This window comes from Physcomitrium patens, chromosome 19 (genome assembly GCF_059467195.1).
Source record: "Physcomitrium patens ecotype Gransden chromosome 19, ASM5946719v1, whole genome shotgun sequence".
Lineage (NCBI taxonomy): Eukaryota > Viridiplantae > Streptophyta > Bryopsida > Funariales > Funariaceae > Physcomitrium > Physcomitrium patens.
The window spans coordinates 530,953-551,103 of NC_143428.1; the positions used below are offsets into that span (position 1 = coordinate 530,953).

Sequence of the window (20,151 nt, forward strand, 5' to 3'; positions counted from 1 at the left end):
CTGATCGCGTTACTAAGAAGCTGTTTCTGGGATGGATTGAACGGCCCAATAAGAATTTGCAAGCAACAGAGCTACTAAGGGAATTTGAGAGGCAGTACTCTCAATTATCGAAGGTAGAAAAATTGACATTGGAGCCGAACAAAGTTGATCTATTTCTTCAAGCTGCTGATGGAGAATTGCAAGAGAAATTAGAACCCCTTCTTGAAGACAAAGAAGAAGATGAAGGATTGACAACGAAGTGGAAGAACGTTGAAGATGCGGTGGGGTTGCTTACAAAAAAAGAAAGGAGGAAGGATAGGAGTAATATTTCGAAAACAGTACAAGCACCCAAAGCTCCAGTACGTACAACACCACCAACAATGCCTACAGTTCAACCTTCGACATCCTTGTCAAAGAAAGCAGATATGGGTATGGAAGAAATTATATGAAGAATGCGAGATCTTTAAATCAAATTGGCAAGACTTGAAGAGAATACTTCAATAAACAATTCGAAGAATGTTTCAAAACAAGGATATGTACAAAGATACATTTGGTGTGATGATGCTTCACACACTAGAAAAGATTGCAATGAATTTAATAATATGATACGGCAGGGAATTATTTGTTGGAAAGATGAGAAGATAGCATTGAAAGATAGGGAGGATCTTCTTCAAATCAATTTTGGCAAGGGAGGAATGAGAGCATTGGTTCAAGATTACTTAAAAGGGCATGAAACAGTAGCACGAGAAAGTGCAAGTTATGGTGCTAGAGTAGATGATGAAATTGGTGGAAGTACGGAAACTAGTGAGTTTTGGGCTTCTGCCGTTTCTACAATGCAAGAAGGGAAATTACCTCGAGAAGCATTATTGAGAACTGCAGCTACAATACGAGGTAGAATAGGTTGGAAGGATCTTGTTGAGTCTCTTTCAGTTCATGCATATATTGCTAAGAGCCAACATGAAGCTTTGATGGAAGAGAAAAGACGAAGAAATTTTGATGATAATAGAGAAGGAAATTCTTTTAAGAGGCAAACTTGAGGAGACAAGGCTCGGGAGGCAGCTTCACAAGAATTGCCTGTAAAGGATACCTCAGCATCATTGGGAGAAAAAACAACGGAGACAAAAGATAAGGGCAAATCAATTGCTTATAAGCTACTTTCTGACATTGAAGCGGCAACAAATTTGAAAGGGGTGTTGGAAGAACGTATATTAAACGCTAAGGTGGAATTCACATTGAAAGAAGTCTTGGAAATTGCAAAGAAGGAGTTTCATGATGTTATCATTGACAGCATTAAGCGAAAGAGGCAATTAATGAGCGAAACTGGAATGAGTCATGCTATTGACGCAAGAATATGTAGAGATGAAGAAGAGGTTGATATTGGTTACAAGCAACCAATAAATGAAAAGAATGGGTATAATCAGCGAGTACATTTTGAAGATTCTAGTGACAAGGAAATGGAAACTTTGAGCCATTATACTCGAAAGCATTGGGCAAGGGCAACTACTGAGGTATTGGTGAAGGTAGGAGATATAGAAGAACCAATAGTTGCTTTGGTGGACCATGGTTCTGAAATAAATCTCATGTCTAAAGATCTTTATAAGAAGCAAAAATGGCCAATTGATATGGAACATGGATGGGCAATACGAGCAGCTAATAACACACGAGGCGAATTATATGGAGCTTGTCCAGATGTCAAAATTCGGATTGGGGATGTTGCTACGGAGCAACATTTCTTCATTCAAGATACAACGTCTTATCCGTTGATTTTAGGACAACCTTATATCACGGCAACACGGATGGAAACAAAGGTACTTGACGATGGTTCTGCTTATGCAAGGGTACGGAGCGAAGATGGGAGGAAAGCTGTACAATTTCTAACAGTACCTCCTAACCATGAACGGAATCGAGATAGGTTGAGGGAGAAACCATTGCCAAAGATTGTTGAAGGATTTAAGGATTTTGGGGAGGTACCACTGTAAAGCGAGATTATGGAGGTACAAAAGAGGAGGTACTCTCGCGAGATGAAGGTGCCTTTGATGCGAGTTTTATTGGTATATTGGAGAATGGAAATATTATGTATAAGAAAGTTGATGATTTTAAAAGAAAAGAAAAAAAAAGATTATATAATATTGAAGGACAATTAGACAAGATAGGTACATTGCAAGATGATGAGAGGATTTTAGGTGTTTATGACGAAAATGGACTGGAAGATTCATTGGAATTGATTACATCTATTGGATTCGGGGATAATGATAAGATTGCTGAGATTCATTTGAGAGAGGTTTATACCATGCTTGAATCTTTTCAAGCACCAGAAGTCACAGTAGAGACGAGATATAAAACGGCAGATAAGAAGATAAAGCCTGTTGCCGGACCATTACCAGAGGATTCTAAAGAACAAATGGGAGAAGCATCAAAAGAAGCAAGTTTAAGAGATCCAATGAGTATTGGACATCAGTTTACTGAAGAGACTTTTGAAGAATTGAAGATTGGTTCTGATGGTTCTTTATTGCCGGAGGAAATTACTTGCTTCAAAAAGATGTTGGCTAAACAAGGTAGATCGTTTGCCTTCAAATCTCATGAAATTGGGTGTGTGGATCCAAATATTATAACACCTATGGTTATCTTCACTGTACTGCATGTACCTTAGAATCTAAGACCGATTCTAGGACCGAGGGCACATTTACCTAAATTGGTGGAACTATTGAAAGAAAAGATAAAGATGAAAATATTAGAACCTTCATTTGCGCCGTATTCTAGTCGATGGTTTACGGTACCTAAGAAGAATGGGTCACTGCGGTTTATTCAAGATATGCAGCCGGTGAATGCTGTAACTGTCAAGAATGCAGGAATTGGACCTATTGTGGATGAATTTGCTGAGGCGTTTGCTGGAAGGGCGATGTATTCAATGGGTGATTTGTATTCAGGTTATGATCAATTTCAACTTGCCGAAGGAAGTAGAGATATGACAACGATGAGGACACCGCTTGGATTGGTTAGAATGTGCACTCTTTCTGAAGGCGCGACCAACTCAGTTGCGCATATGATGAATGGGATGAATAAAGTATTGAGAGATTTTATCCCGGAAAAGACAATGCCTTTTCTAGATGATGTTCCTATAAAGGGGTACAAAGAAGGAGACAAGGATGAAACTTTAGATACGAGGGGGTGTCGCAGATATGTTGTTGATCATATACAAGATTGTGAAAAGATTTTAACTCGGCTTGGAGAAGTTCATCTTACATTATCGGGTATGAAGTCCGTATTTGGAGTGCGAGAGGTTGTAATTGTTGGACATTTATGCGGATCTTACGGAAGAAAACCAGATCCGACTAAAGTTGATGCATTTGGAAGGATGAAAGAGGATTGTGGTTCTTTAACAGAGGTTCGCAGGTTTTTGGGTGCATGTGTATTTTATCGAATCTGGATCCCTCATTTTGTTCACATAGCGGATCCATTATATGAACTGTTACGCAAGGGTTACCGATTTGAATGGAAAGAAAGGCATATTCAAGCAATGCAAAGATTGAAGAAATTTTTGATGTCACCTCCAATATTGAGGAAGGTTGATTATAAGTGCAATAGACCAGTGATTCTTACTGTAGACGCTAGTCCAATTGCCGTTGGATGGGCTGTGGGTCAAGATGATTCGAATGGGAGTAGATTTGCAGTTCGATTTGGGGCTAAAGTTTTAAGTATTAGTCAGCGTGCATATTCGCAAGTCAAAAGAGAACTTTGGGGAGTCGTTTTGGCTATGAAAGCTGAAAAGGACTATTTGATTGGGGCAATAGTAGTAATTGAAACAGATTGCTAGCCATTGCTTGGAATGATTATTAACTGTTCAATGCCAGATATTGCAATGTTGAGATGGATTGCTTATATTAAGTCACTAAATCCAGAATTTAAGCATATCACTGGAAAGGACAATTTAGTAGCAGACATGCTATCTCGAGCAAGATACGAGAGGGAGGACGAAATGGTTGAAGACATTGATGATGTCGGATTGAAATTCTATTCAATATCAAATCTCAACAAAGAAGACAAGCTATTTCTTGAAGAATCTTATGAAGGAGAATTATTAGATATTGGTCATTATGTGAATACCTTGACTAAGCAGGGAAATTGGTCTACAGAAAATGTCAAACAAATAAGAAAAAAAGCATATGGATTTTTACTTTGAGATGGATTCTTACTTTGAGATGGATTCTTATGGAAGAGACCGAAGAAAGGAATTGGGATGCCACAACGAGTGATAGGCAAAAAGGAAAAAAAACTAAAATTATTAAAGGAGTTTCATGATAGTTTATGGGCAGGGCATAGAGGAATTTGGGCTACTTTTGCTAAACTCAAGAGCGATATTGGTGGAAAAATATGTATCGAGATGTGCTCTCATTTGAAGAGTCATGTGAAATCTGTCAATCGTATTCTAATATCCGACATCGAGATGGTCTTCATCCTACGTATCCTCTGGCTATTCATTTTAAATGGGTTGTTGATTTGGTTATTATGTCGGTTGGGTTATGGCAGATGAGATATTTGGTTTTAGCTCGTGAAGATTTATCAAATCAAGTAGAAGGAAGAGCATTGAGGACAAAATCTACAGAGGAGATTTGTAGGTTTTTGCTTGAAGATGTCATTTGCCGTTACGGGTGCATAGGAAAAATCACTACAGATCGTGGAGAATTAAATGCACAAGAAGCTCGTAAGTTCTTTGAAAGATGTGGAATTAAACTATCACTGACTACTGCTTATAATCCAGAAGGGAATGCGAAAAGCGAACGCGGTCACCCGCCGATTGTGAAAGCATTGGTTAAAGCTTGTAATGGGAAAGTTAAAGAGTGGCCACGGCTATTGTCTTTTGCATTATGGGCTGATCGAACAACACACAGTTCGGTGACAGGATATATGCCAGTAGAACTTATGACAGGTCAAAAACCAATTATGCCGATTGAAAAAAAGGTACTTACTTGGAGTATGCTACCATGGGAAGATGGATTGATAAGAGAAGAACTTGTGGCTATTGGGATTCGACAATTGGAGCAAAGAACGGAAGATGTCCAGATAGCATTGGAAAGGTTAAAAAGAGTAAGGTTACAAAACAAGGCGCGATTCGATAAGCAACATCGATTGAGACCAAAGGTAATCGAGGAAGGTGACTGGATACTTGTTTATGACAATAGTTTGAATAATCAACATAGTACTTTGCGGAAATTCTCAAAACGTTGGTTTGGACCATATGTGGTAACAACTGTTCATGATAATGCGACTTACTCATTACGGGAGTTAGATGGTACAAAATTCAAAAAATACCAATTGCAGGGAAGCGAGTAAAAATATTTAAACGAAGACACGCAGAGATGAATATGAAAGACCTTAATGAAGGTATAGAGATTCCACAGCAAGAAGATGAAAGTGATTTGGATAATGAAGGTGACAAAGACGAACTGGACAAAGACGTAGAGGATATATTCTGAATCAAACAGCAATTGGATAAATTGGTGCATACCGGAGGATGCACAGGTTCAGAGGAGGTGGATGTCGTGTTGTAACACGAGTATACAGTGAAAATGAAAAGAAAGGGGAATTTTTTTAATATTCAGTTACCTCGAATATTGGGAGCATCGACCAACTCTAGTGCAAATACTGAGTGGTCAGGTTCAGTCACTCCGTTACAGTCAGCCGGGGCATACTGAAATGTTCCATTTGATTCCAATAACGGGAGTCAACAGGAAGAGAAGGACCAATTCACACGACGGGTTCGAAGAGCCAATTGGATCCAATTTCGAGAATCCAATCCGGGTCTTCTTATCTAATATGAGACCTGAATTGGTCGGTCAACCCAATTACGGGAAATCCAGGTCTTACTACGGGTCTTAGCCAATCCGACTCGAGGACCAATTTGACCCAATTACGGGAACATCCAAGTTACTACTGGACTCTTATCCAATATGAGACTTGAATTGTTCGGGCGACTCAATGTGGTCCCGATTATGGGGTTCGATTTTGTTTCAGGCTGTATTGTTCTCTGTGCCATTTCAGGGAACATTCTTTTCGGTAAATGGATTTCTTAAAGGTAAAAACAGAGGAGAAAGCTCTGACGACAAGAGCCAATTTTGGATCCAAGCTTGACGGTGGGAGCCAATTCCGGATCTAAGACGGAAGATTGAAGAAATTCAGAGGATAAGATTAGGGGGGATATAGTTTTGAGAAAAAAAGTTTTTGAAGGAGGGATTAGAGAGAGGAGCTTCATGCTTCGGGTCGGGGAAGGAAAGACATAGAATTTGGATTTTTCTTCTTCATAGAGTTTTGGGAAGGCTGAGGCAATCGCTATTGAAGTCAGTATTGTAATGGTGAATCGGGATTTTTAATGAAGTGGGTTTGAATACTCTTGACTGTTTTGTGAAATCGAGTTACGTCTGTGATTGAAGGATTAAAAGGGCGTCTATAGGATTGAGTATGCGGAGTGAATGAAATTTATTGGGTTAATCTAACAAGACAATCAGTGGATACAAAATCGTAAGTACAAAGTGGTATTGAAGATTAACAGTTTGGGTTGTTTGGGGTTCTCTGTAACGTCTAGAGACCTACCGGCTAGGGCAAAAAGGACTTTGACAAGCAGTCGAAGAGCATCCGTATAGATTTACGGTACATTGTTGCAGTCGTTTATATTCCAGCAGTCAAAAACTGATAGACTGCTTGACTATCGACGAATCTCTATACTACCTTCTGCAGCGAGACGCCCAGCGCGTCCTCGAGTAGGAAAGCACGTAATACGATACTGGCATTGCCTCCAGATTCGTGCACTCTTGATTTGCTCCATTATTGGCTCCTTGTCCTTGTTCTCCTCCACATGGCATCACATCTTCTAATTCTACTATCTTGATATCATTCTAATATTAGCGTCCCTGATATGCTTTATGAGAACCGACGCAGTGGTGACGGTATCATCATGTATTGTTGCTGCAGCCACTGTGTAGTCAATGTAAGACACGCACCTCAAATCTCCATCATTAACTTCTGAACGTACTCCCTTTGATAACGTCCTTGTCGACCTTGGATGCATCCCTAAGTATAGCCTCCAATGGTCTCTCACGCTTAGTATGGATAGCATTGGTATCAAATTCAAGCAATCCAAATATCGCTTATGTATCGGCATCGCCAAAGACTGCATGTGTCTACCTAGCCCGTGAGCTTGCACTGCTTGTTGTGGCGTTGCTTGCAGCAACATCCCAGATTGTAACTATTGCATCTCTTTATACCCTACCTCTTTGAATATCCTCTAGTGTATCCTGCATTCTTTGATACCCCGCCTCATAAGATATCTTGCATCTCTTGATACCTTGCCTCCCATAATATCCCACTATCGTATTATAAATGCTTATAGTTTAGAAAAGTTAATTAAATTATATTATATGTTAATAAATCTAGATTTGTGTTAGAGTGGCTAGTAGATTAAATTAAAAGGAGTTGATATAAGAAACTTTATTTTATTTCTTTACTTGTTTTGATTTTGACATTAATATATATATATATATATATATATGAAGGACCTAAATATTTAGTATAAAGCTTCGAGAGAAGGTGGAAGCCTAAGGATAAAAATCTAAACTACTAGGAGGCTAATTGGGAGGGATGAAAGTAAAGCATGGTCGGATGAAGGCAAGGAATGGGAAACTTCATCCCTATTGGTTGAATATCATATCCAATGGGCTTTGAGGAGGCTACCTACGACCTTAATAAGGATTTTGGTAACTTCAAAGAAGGCATTTGGAGATTAGAAGCTAAGATTATATAGTTTAGGATTTGGAATACAATTTTCATACAAAAATTAGAGGATTTAGAGTAAGAATGAAGAAGTTATAGCCGTTTGAAGTTAAGGTGTTAATTTAAGACATACTGTTATTCTTTTGAAAATACGAGGAGTTGTACAATAGCTTTTGAAGATTAGAAGGTGCGATTGGAACAGCGATTTTAAGGCCTATATCTTTAATAAAGGATTTATTGCTTTTGAAGTTCATATAAAGGAGTTATAAGAAATTGAAGGCGGTACTTCCAAATTAAAGGGAGTAAGTAAGTGGTTTTATTTATAGTAATGGTAGGAGCCATAACTTGAGTATTTGAAAGAATTTTTGGCTCAAACTTTTTGGAGAATGTAAAATTTTGTGCTAAGAAGCTATACATATAAATTTTGTGGCATTTGAACTTATATTTTTTTGAGATATGAAGAAAATTACACGTAGATATATAAAGAGAAGGGTTTGAAGTGATTGTTAGGATTTTCAAGATATCTCAAGATCCGTAATGAATTTGCAATTGAAAATTATTGTAGAAGTTAATAAGAATACATCAGTACCTCATGGAAAATTTGAGTTTGTTTGGACGGTCGGATTAATAGATATGAGGTGTTGAAGTTCGAGAAAATCTCCATGTAAGGATATACAAGGTTTTAGAGGTTTTTATCATATTTTGGGTGGTGTTGGTAACTTGAGGCTAGTGTATTTGGTATAAATGCTCAAAAAGAGAAAATTTATATATAAACTTAGGGCTTTCCTTATTTTCAAGCTTAATTGAATAATTAATGACAACTAGAAGCTCAACGTTTTCTTGAGGTAAATTCTCTCTACCTCGACACTTCCTCCATATATGCCCTGCCTTCCTCGATATCTTACCTCTCTCAATATTCTTATTTCTTTGTCTAATCCAAATATCCCTCATAGACTTCAATTCATACTCAAAACAAATATAAACAGTCACCCTCGAAAAAAGAAGAAGAAGGTGACTCGTAAACACTCATGTAGAATGATCACAAACAAACATGTAAAATGATCAATCAATGTATGGCTCCACTTAAGTCACATAGTAGAATGATGACAAACAAGATGTCAAGAATCGCTTTTATTGAAAATATAATGTAAGATAAAAGAAATTACCATTATTGAAAATATAATATAATATAAAATAAAAAAAATTGTGAACATTTCAAGGGAGAATGAATACTTAGTCTCTAAGGTATGAGCCATTCATCTTCTTCCAACTTCCTAGTATTGTGCTATTCATCTCAATCCTCCTCTTCCAACTTCCTAGTACTGTGCTACTCATTTCAATCCCTTATTGCTCACAATCGCCAATGCAATTGGCTATACTCAATATGCAATCACTCCTTCCTTGCACAGTTACTACTCTTACAAGGCGTTTCCATGATTCAAGCTCTTTGTCCATGGTGCATGAGATTAGCATGGAACAATGCCATACTGCACCTCTCTCTTCTTTAGGCCATTATAGTCACTCCTTGCGCAAGGCATATGTATATATCAAGATCCAACAGAAATATATCACGGCGCTCGCCTCCTTCTGCATCCACATCCGTGATATGTCAGACCCTTTTTTTTTCCTCCCTTCCCCTCTCCACGCTTCTCTCATCTTCAAATCATTGTAGATATTCTTTGCGAGGGGAGGAGAGGGGGGAGGAGGCATGCATATACTATTATTTAAGATAGATACCTTGCGATGCTTGTTTAATTTACACTGTTTGTCCACTTATGACCTGAACCTCAATCCTGCATCACTCTTTGCATCAAGTGTATGTGTGTACAGCAATATAGGATAAACGACCCGCGGTGCTTATTTTTTTCCGCTTTTCCATCCGTGGTACGTAGAATTGACATAGAACAGTGCCATGCCATACCTCTTCTTCCTTAATACCATTGTGTCCTCTCTTGATTCCTTATTGCTATATTTATCTCAATCCTCTACTGCTTGCAACCACCAAAGTAGCTGACTTTACTTAGTTTGCAATCACTCCTCCCATGGCCATTTTCCACAATCTAAGATAAATGCCTTACGGTGCCCATTTCCTTTTGTGTTGAATTAGCATGGAATAAAGCCATGCCGTACCTCTCTCCTTTTTATACTGTTGCACTGACTCCTCTTATTGGGCGCATGCATGCTCTACAATCCACAACAAATACCCTGCCGTGCTCGTTTCCTTCCGCCTCTTCGTCCATGATTTGTTGGATTTCTTTCTCTTCCACTCTCCTTCCTTTCATCCAAACTGCTAATTTATACTACTTTCCTTTCCATGACCTAAACCTTGATCATGAAGATGATAAGCAAGATAAGGACCAAGTATGAGAAAAGGGGACTGCCAGAATATGGAATTCCTCTGAATTAGATATGACATGTATGGTCGCCCAATTCTCTCAAACTGAACTAGACGATGTAAGAAAGGGGGACAACTTTGAACTAGACGTCACATGCATAGTTGCCTAATTCTCTCAGACTAAACTGGACAATGGTGTACATGGGCTTCTCAATGTCACCGTATGTCTAGGTGGTCTCAAATGTAAGTCATACTAAAATAATGTAATACTTTCATACTACGTGCTAATAGTCCATCTTTCCTTGTAAAACAAAAAAAGAGATGACCTAAGTGCTTACTGTCCTAGTGTTGTACCTTGGCCGCAAATTGATGTACTCATCGCATCCTATTTGGAGGTCAGTCTTCAATACTCAAAAAATTGAACAATCTTATGTAGAGCCACCTCTTTCAATTTCATGAATTTCATGCGTATTTGGATACTAAAATTATATCGAATGTTCTGTCAACTCACAAACACTAGAATTCTTTTTCAAATTGTAGGTTATTATTGGAAGAATATTGTGTCTATCGATGTCCAGTGATTGACAGGACGCTAATCGTGAGCTTTTCTGACTTACATTTTGAAGGTTACTAAATTGTGTCATCTTTTGTTGTGTTCAGTGTGAGAAGCATATAGCATCTTCTTTTGTTGTATGGCATGCATGTAGGTGGATACTTTTTGTTTTAAGATTATTTTCCATCTCCATGATATTAGACTAGAAATTTTTTCATTGAGATATGGTTTTCTACATAGTCAAGTTATGAAAATCAATTAGAGTTCTGATGGAAGGACTTGATTTTTATATTGGCCGGACTACGTTAAAATAGATTACATTGGATTTAATCATAGAATCATATGGTATGAGATTTATTAAGCCTTCGTCATCTCATTGAGCCTAGTATACAATCCATCAACCTCTGCCAATTGAGAACCATACAGGCACACACACACACAAACATGGAAGCATGTAGAGTTTTAGATGATGTTTTAAATATTATGTAAGTGACCAAGTAGACAAGAGTTGACTTAATAAGGGACATGCGAAGCAATGTAACTTCCCTTTGTCTCAAGCTCCTATTTCAACCTAAAACACAACAAAAAAATACAAATATTCACTATAGAAAATACACACAAAAATAAAAAAATAAAAAAATAAAAAAATAAAAAAAATACAAAAAGAATTCAAATCGCCTCAAGGATGCCTTAATTTTACTTCGAAAGAAAAATAAATCAACACAAGATAGCTGAATTTTGATTTAGCATAGGATCACCTCCAATGCTTGAAATTCAAACTTGGAGTTTAGTTCACCTCGCCTTGCATCACAACTTCACCTTTGACTAGAATAAGATTTAGGGTTTAGGATTTTAGGATTTAGGGATTTTACAATACTCGCAAATTCTGAAGCTCAGTTCACAATTACTTTCATGGTTCTACTCATTTTCAAGTCCACAATTGAAGATTACTAGCTGCTGTATACCTCAAACTGTAATAGCTTTCATCATTTCATGTGAGCCAAAGGAAGCAACATTCATTTATAAATAACCAACACTTTCTATACAACACAAAATAAAAAAATACAAACAAAGCCAAATACACAAAATCGACCAACAGCTTGAACAAAGCAACAAAATGTATGAAATAAATGTGTTGTATAAAATTTAAAAATCTAAAAATGAAAAAAAATTCCACATTCTCCATCAATCCCAAACTTAGTCAACCAGCCAAACAACAACAACAACAACAACAACAACAACAACAACAACAATAAGAAGAAAAAAAAAAAAAAAAAAAAAAAAAACCTGAAATACCTTCCGAGAGACTGTAGGCAAAATCTTACACAAAATATATTTCTAAATAAACCCACATGCATTCGAGGATGGAAAATACATGTGACAACTCATGAACTTGAGCAGTGAATCCTGTCCTCGCATCCATAATAAGGGCCCACAGATTTGTACAAGAAGCCACATTGCTTACATACAGACCATCTTCATTATTCTTTTCCACATGCTCCGTAAGCCAAGAATCAGCTACATCATAGTTATACCTACACGTCAAAACAAAATAGGAATGAAAGTTCAGTAAATGGATCTGTCTGAATCCAAGCCGTTTGCTGAAAGTAAATGCATGTCGTAGAAATTGGAATTCCTAATCAACATCCAAGAAGACAAAGTGAAAATCGACAATGCAAACATGACCGAGCTGATGCCTAATTGAGCAACATTATACCACATCAATGGCAAAAGTTCACACCACCTTACCTCTACTTCATTTGGCTACCAAGCATTGTAAATGTTACAATCCATTGAGTTCCAGGAATTTTTAATCAGATCATTTTCTTAGATTGGTCATCCTACATCTTCTTCAACATCTAATTTGCCCTCTCTTTTGACCAACTTGTAAAAAATACTAGAACCAAAAGGCTTTATTAATATGATGATCAAATGAAGAGTAGATTCAAAAAAACGAATCCTAATTGTAGGAATAGGAAAAATGAAGCAAAAGAAGGTCATAGAATGTATTTTTTCAACACCATATGTATTTATAGAACTCATAGTAAGATTAGGACCCAAGATACAATCGAAGAGTAGAATGAGCTTGCCATGATTTGACTCTTCATCAAACTTCATGTTTGCGACCATCTCCAAAACGTTTGTTTAAAAACAGAACCGGGCAGAAATAGCACAGCATTTCGGGAGAATTTGCCATTTTCTTCTTACTCTACACATCAGATAATCTTTATTGTTGCCCTATAAAACCAAACATATAGCATGTCCAAATAAAAAATAGTGAGAAAGAAGGTTGAAAAAAAAAAAAAAAACAAATCCAAAAAATCCAAAAACATATATCGCATTGATTACTTCCTTATTAGCTACTAGCCACAAAGTTAATCAATACTTGATAACCTTGCCAAGGAAGACTACCCTGTAGAAGGAATATCAAAGTGTAAGCCAATGATTCCAAGTTGTACTTCCTACTCTCAGTCCTTCCTATATGTGTATGCACACTCGCATAACGAACAGTTCCATTACATGTACAGAAATTACATGGAATCAAACTATAGCTCAAAAGCAAAACAATTGCTCTCAACCGCCAAAACAAGAATAGCAACTACAGATCAAGACAGAGGAGAAGAGCCTCACCGGAACACATTAGGTCTTTGGTCATATTCTACATGCTGACCAGTCGTACCATTCTTCCATCGAGTAGCTGTATATATAGAAGAAAGAGATTAATCTTAGTGTGAAATTGACTTGTGCATGAACATAGTGGTAATAAACTCATCCAATTCCTAGTCTAGATGCACTTCATGTAACAGTTCACAGATCTAAAAAAACTAATGTAATACCAAATTGAAGTAAAGGAGGTTACTATTGTGTGAACAAAGAACAAATTGCAGCACAACAATACTAAAAACTCACCAAGCCCGAGATGTACAAAAAAAAACTTCTTCTCTTCAAGTGCATTGGATTATTCCAAGAGAAAGTTCTCGGGCTTCACGTCTCCATGTACATACCTACCCAATCAGAATGAGCTGCTTTAAATATTCACGCTTGATCTGAAGAGTTTTAGACATTCTAGAGACTTGGCCTGAGCATATCCATGACCTACAGCATGTGAACAAAGTTGAAATCAGATTAAAAATAAATAAATAAATAAATAAATAAATAAATCATGAGAGAAGTTTGAAAAGAAGACGACTACATAAAAATCGAAGGTCTACTTGGACTATAATAATTCAATAGGTGACTCACCATGATGTAGTAGTCGCCTTGTCAACCTTTGTAATATATGCAACCAACACCATGACTGCCACCAAGAATACTAGAGAAAGAATATGTGCCAACCATCAAGGTTTAGGAGACAAGCCTTAATCACATTTGAATGATGAAAATGAAAAATACAGAAAGATAAATGTAACACTAATCATCACATCTTAAGAGTGAAATCACAATGGTACAAACTTGAGACGCACTTGTAAACCTGCCACTCACAAGGAGGACCATAATTGCAACCCTTACTACTCCAATGCTCAAACTTGCTTGAATGTCAATACACAACATGCGTAAACAAGTTCAATGTGAATACAAAAAACTTATTACATTAATGATTACAAGACCTTGATGTAATGTACAGAGCATCTTCCAAACATGCCATTGTGACCATAGTTTAGAGAAAAATAAATTATAAAAAATTGAATACTTCAATAACTTGTGGACCAGCATGCTCCGTCCTTGTCATTAAGTTGGTAGATTCTTTTATACAATATACTGCGGATGTAGCATTGAATGAAAAATAAGAACCATGAGGAGGTTTAAAACAAATCCCATATTCATTGAGCCAAAAAGTTGTCAAATCTTCTAATTCCATTCTAAAACAAATTTAATCCTAAATCAAGTTTCAACAATCCATAAAACAATTAAATTGGGAACCATGCTCCACACAAATATGGAAGCATGTAGAGTTTTAGATGGCATTTTAAATGTTATGCAAGTGGTGGAGTAGACAAGAATTGACCTAATAACGGACATGCGAAGTAATGTAACGTCCCTCTCCTTCAAGCTCATACTTCAACTTGAAACACAATAAAAGAGTACAGTTACTTATTTTAAAAAACAAACAAACAGAAAAACAAACAAACAAACAACCAAACAAAACAAAATAAAATAAAATAAAGTAAAATAAAGGAAAAAAAAAAAAAAAAAAAAAAAAAAATGATTCAAATTGCCCCAAGAATGCCTCAACGTCACTTTGAAAGAAAAATAGACCAATACAGAGTAGCCGAATTTTGATCTAGTACACGATCATCTTTAATGCAAGGAGTTAGAGCTTGGAATCTAGCTCACCTTGCCTCACATCACAACTTCACCTTTGACTAGACTTACAGAATTCACCAAGTTTAGAGATTACCCTCAATACATTACTTGGTTACGGTCATGAGTCTAAACACAATACTTTCGCAGCTGGGGAATCTTCACTACACATGCAACTAAGTATATTTCACTCTAATACTTTTTCACATTACTATTATAATTATTTAAAATAAAATTTATTTAGCATAAAAAAAAATAAAAAAAATAAAAACAAAAAAAAAAGTCAACAAAGAATAAATAAAACCTTGGTCTATAAAGACAAAGAATTCAAGAGGTTTGAAGGATCTGAAATTCCAATTTAGAATTTAGAAACTTGTGCCAAACTAGAATTCACGTCAGAATTGAGAGTCATGGGACTAGAGGGATTCACACCGAGATTGAGACTTGCAGGACCAAAATTCATGTCGAGATTGAGAATTATAAGATTGGGAGTCTTATAGGGACTAGAACTTGTAGGATTGAGACTTGCACTGGGAGTAGAATTCATGCCAAGAGTGGGACTCATGGAACTGGAACTTAAGTCGAAAATGGGACCAACTCCGAGGTCCGCTAACTGATATCGCATCCAATCCTCACTCCCATTGCAAGGGTGCAAGTCTTAGTTTTGATGCAAGTCTCGGTGTCGTATTACGTGCTTTCCTGCTCGAGAACGCGCCGGGCGTCTGGCTGTAGAAGGTAGTATGGAGATTTGCCGATAGTCAAGCAGTCTATCAGTTTTTGACTGCTGGAATATAAACGACTGCAACAATGTACCGTAAATCTATACGGGTGCTCTTCGACTGCTTGTCGAAGTCCTTTTTGCCCCAGCCGGTAGATCTCTAGACGTTACAGAGAACCCCGTACAATCCAAACTGTTAACCTTCAATACTGCTTTGTACTTACGATCTTGTATCCACTGACTGTCTTGTTAGATTAACCCAATAAATTTCATTCACTCTGCATACTCAATCCTATAGACACCCTTTTAATCCTTCAATCACAGACGTAACTCGATTTCACAAAACAGTCAAGAGTATTCAAACCCACTTCATTTAAAAATCCCGATTCACCATTACAACACTGACTTCAGCAGCGATTGCCTCAGTCTTCCCCAAAACTCTACGAAGAAGAAAAATCCAAATCCTATGTCTTTCCTTCCCTGACCCGAAGCATGAAGCTCCTCTCTCTAATTCCCTTGATCTTCAAAAACCTCCCATCCCCAAATAAAAACCCACACCACTCCAAAACTATATTCCCCCTAACCTTATCCTCTGAATTTCTTCAATCTTCCGTCTTAGATCCGGAGTTGGCTCCCACCTCAAGCTTGGATCCGAAATTGGCTCCCACCTCAAGCTTTCTCCTCCGTTTTTACCTTTAAGAAATCCATTTACCGAAAACAACGTTCCCTGAGACGGCACAGAGAACAGGACAACCTGAAACAGAATTGAACCCCGTAATCGGGACCACATTGAGTCGCCCGACCAATTCAGGTCCTATATTGGGAAAGATGCCCGTAGTAACTTGGATGTTCCCGTAATTGGGTCAAATTGGTCCTCGCATCAGATTGGCTAAGACCCGTAGTAAGACCTGGATTTCCTGTAACTAGACTGCATTGGGTTGCCCCACCAATACAGGTCTCATATTGGGTAAGAGGACCCGGATTGGATTCTCGAAATTGGATCCAATTGGCTCCTCGAACCCGTCGTGTGAATTGGTCCTTCTCTTCCTGCTGACTCCCGTTATTAGAATCGAACGGGGCATTCCAGTATGCCCCGGCTGACTGTAACGGAGTCACTGAACCTGACCACTCAGTATTTGTACTAGAGTTGGTCGATGCTCCCAATATTCGAGATAACTGAATATTAATAAAATTCCCCTTTCTTTTTATTTTCACTGTATACTCGTGTTATAACACGACATCCACCCCCTCTGAACCTGTGCATCCTCCGGTATGCACCAATTTACCCAATTGCTGTTTGATTCAGAATATATCCCCTACGTCTTTGTCCAGTTCGTCTTCGTCACCTTCATTATCCATATCACTTTCATCTTCTTGCTGCGGAATCTCTGTACCTTCATTAAGGTCTTCCATATTCATCTCTACGTGTCTTCGTTTAAATATTTTTACTCTCTTCCCTGCAATTGGTATTTTTAATTTTGTACCATCTAACTCCCGTAATGAGTAAGTCGCATTATCATGAACAGTTGTTACAACATATGGTCCAAACCAACGTTTTGAAAATTTCCGCAAAGTACTATGTTGATTATCCAGACTATTGTCATAAACAAGTACCCAGTCACCTTCCTCGATTGCTTTTGGTCTCAATCGATGTTGCTTATCGAATCGCGCCTTATTTTGTAACCTTACTCTTTTTAACCTTTCCAATGCTATCAGGACATCTTCTGTTCTTTGCTCCAATTGTCGAATCCTAATAGCCAAAAGTTCTTCTCTTGTCAATCCATCTTCCCATGGTAGCATACTCCAAGTAAGTACCTTTTCTTCAATCGGCATAATTGGTTTTTGACCTGTCATAAGTTCTACTGGCATATATCCTGCCACCGAACTATGTGTTGTTCGATCAGCCCATAATGCAAATGACAAAAGCCGTGGCCACTCTTTAACCTTCCCATTACAAGCTTTAACCAATGCTTTCACAATCGGCGGGTGACCGCGTTCGCTTTTCGCATTCCCTTCCGGATTATAAGCAGTAGTCAGTGATAGTTTAACTCCACATTTTTCAAAGAACTTACGAGCTTCTTGTGCATTTAATTCTCCATGATCTGCAGTGATTTTTTCTACGCACCCGTAACGGCAAATGACATCTTCAAGCAAAAACCTACAAATCCCTTCTGTAGATTTTGTCCTCAATGCTCTTCCTTCTACTTGATTTGATAAATCTTCACGAGCTAAAACCAAATATCTCATCTGCCATAACCCAACCGACATAATAACCAAATCAACAACCCATTTAAAATGAATAGCCAGAGGATACGTAGGATGAAGACCATCTCGATGTCGGATATTAGAATACGATTGACAGATTTCACATGACTCTACAAATGAGAGCACATCTCGATACATATTTTTCCACCAATATCGTTCCTTGAGTTTAGCAAAAGTAGCCCAGATTCCTCTATGCCCTGCCCATAAACTATCATGAAACTCCTTTAATAATTTTAGTTTTTCTTCCCTTTTGCCTATCACTCGTTGTGGCATCCCAATTCCTTTCTTCGGTCTCTTCCATAAGAATCCATCTCGAAGTAAAAATCCATATGCTTTTTTTCTTATTTGTTTGAATTTTTCTGTAGACCAATTCCCCTGCTTAGACAAGGTATTCAAATAATGACCAATATCCAATAATTCTCCTTCATAAGATTCTTCAAGAAATAGCTTGTCTTCTCTGTTGAGATTTGATATTGAATAGAATTTCAATCCGACATCATCAATGTCTTCAACCATTTCGTCCTCCCTCTCGTATCTTGCTCGAGATAGCATGTCTGCTACTAAATTGTCCTTTCCAGTGATATGCTTAAATTCTGGATTTAGTGACTTAATATAAGCAATCCATCTCAACATTGCAATATCTGGCATTGAACAGTTAATAATCATTCCAAGCAATGGCTAGCAATCTGTTTCAATTACTACTATTGCCCCAATCAAATAGTCCTTTTCAGCTTTCATAGCCAAAACGACTCCCCAAAGTTCTCTTTTGACTTGCGAATATGCACGCTGACTAATACTTAAAACTTTAGCCCCAAATCGAACTGCAAATCTACTCCCATTCGAATCATCTTGACCCACAGCCCATCCAACGGCAATTAGACTAGCGTCTACAGTAAGAATCACTGGTCTATTGCACTTATAATCAACCTTCCTCAATATTGGAGGTGACATCAAAAATTTCTTCAATCTTTGCATTGCTTGAATATGCCTTTCTTTCCATTCAAATCGGTAACCCTTGCGTAACAGTTCATATAATGGATCCGCTATGTGAACAAAATGAGGGATCCAGATTCGATAAAATACACATGCACCCAAAAACCTGCAAACCTCTGTTAAAGAACCACAATCCTCTTTCATCCTTCCAAATGCATCAACTTTAGTCGGATCTGGTTTTCTTCCGTAAGATCCGCATAAATGTCCAACAATTACAACCTCTCGCACTCCAAATACGGACTTCATACCCGATAATGTAAGATGAACTTCTCCAAGCCGAGTTAAAATCTTTTCACAATCTTGTATATGATCAACAACATATCTGCGACACCCCCTCGTATCTAAAGTTTCATCCTTGTCTCCTTCTTTGTACCCCTTTATAGGAACATCATCTAGAAAAGGCATTGTCTTTTCCGGGATAAAATCTCTCAATACTTTATTCATCCCATTCATCATATGCGCAACTGAGTTGGTCGCGCCTTCAGAAAGAGTGTACATTCTAACCAATCCAAGCGGTGTCCTCATCGTTGTCATATCTCTACTTCCTTCGGCAAGTTGAAATTGATCATAACCTGAATACAAATCACCCATTGAATACATCGCCCTTCCAGCAAACGCCTCAGCAAATTCATCCACAATAGGTCCAATTCCTGCATTCTTGACAGTTACAGCATTCACCGGCTGCATATCTTGAATAAACCGCAGTGACCCATTCTTCTTAGGTACCGTAAACCATCGACTAGAATACGGCGCAAATGAAGGTTCTAATATTTTCATCTTTATCTTTTCTTTCAATAGTTCCACCAATTTAGGTAAATGTGCCCTCGGTACTGGAATCGGTCTTAGATTCCAAGGTACATGCGGTACAGTGAAGATAACTATAGGTGTTATAATATTTGGATCCACACACCCAATTTCATGAGATTCGAAGGCAAACGATCTACCTTGTTTAGCCAACATCTTTTTGAAGCAAGTAATTTCCTCCGACAATAAAGAACCATCAGAACCAATCTTCAATTCTTCAAAAGTTTCTTCAGTAAACTGATGTCCAATACTCATTGGATCTCTTAAACTTGCTTCTTTTGATGCTTCTCCCATTTGTTCTTTAGAATCCTCTGGTAATGGTCCGGCAACAGGCTTTACCTTCTTATCTGCCATTTTATATCTCTTCTCTACTGTGACTTCTGGTGCTTGAAAAGATTCAAGCATGGTATAAATCTCTCTCGAATGAATCTCAACAAT

The 20,151-nt window shown here is 37.7% G+C and overlaps 1 pseudogene; it reads right to left on the reverse strand.

Annotated features, from left to right (window-relative positions):
- The window catches only part of LOC141044544 (casein kinase 1-like protein HD16), a 58,116-nt pseudogene that overhangs the window by 22,834 nt on the left and 15,131 nt on the right, over positions 1–20,151 (reverse strand).